Below are 223 nucleotides of genomic sequence, written 5' to 3'. Positions count from 1 at the left end.
AAAACATGCACAACACACTCATAAACACACACACACACACACAAAACATGCACAACACACTCATAAACACATACATACACAAAACATGCACAACACACTCATAAACACACACACACAAAAACATGCACAACACACTCATAAACACACACACAAAAACATGCACAACACACTCATAAACACACACACACACAAAAACACGCCAAACACACACATCAACACACAC

General features: G+C 38.6%; 1 protein-coding gene across 1 annotated transcript in view; it reads left to right on the top strand.

Annotated features, from left to right (window-relative positions):
• The window catches only part of LOC107698135 (adenylate cyclase type 4-like), a 19,897-nt gene that overhangs the window by 6,005 nt on the left and 13,669 nt on the right, over positions 1–223 (top strand). The gene's annotated exons all lie outside the window — the stretch shown is intronic.

The sequence above is a fragment of the Sinocyclocheilus anshuiensis genome, unplaced genomic scaffold, assembly GCF_001515605.1.
Source record: "Sinocyclocheilus anshuiensis isolate Anshui unplaced genomic scaffold, SAMN03320099.WGS_v1.1 scaffold2010, whole genome shotgun sequence".
Taxonomy (NCBI): Eukaryota; Metazoa; Chordata; class Actinopteri; order Cypriniformes; family Cyprinidae; genus Sinocyclocheilus; species Sinocyclocheilus anshuiensis.
The sequence above is the reverse complement of the archived record's forward strand: the minus strand, read 5'-3'. Positions and strand labels throughout refer to the sequence as shown.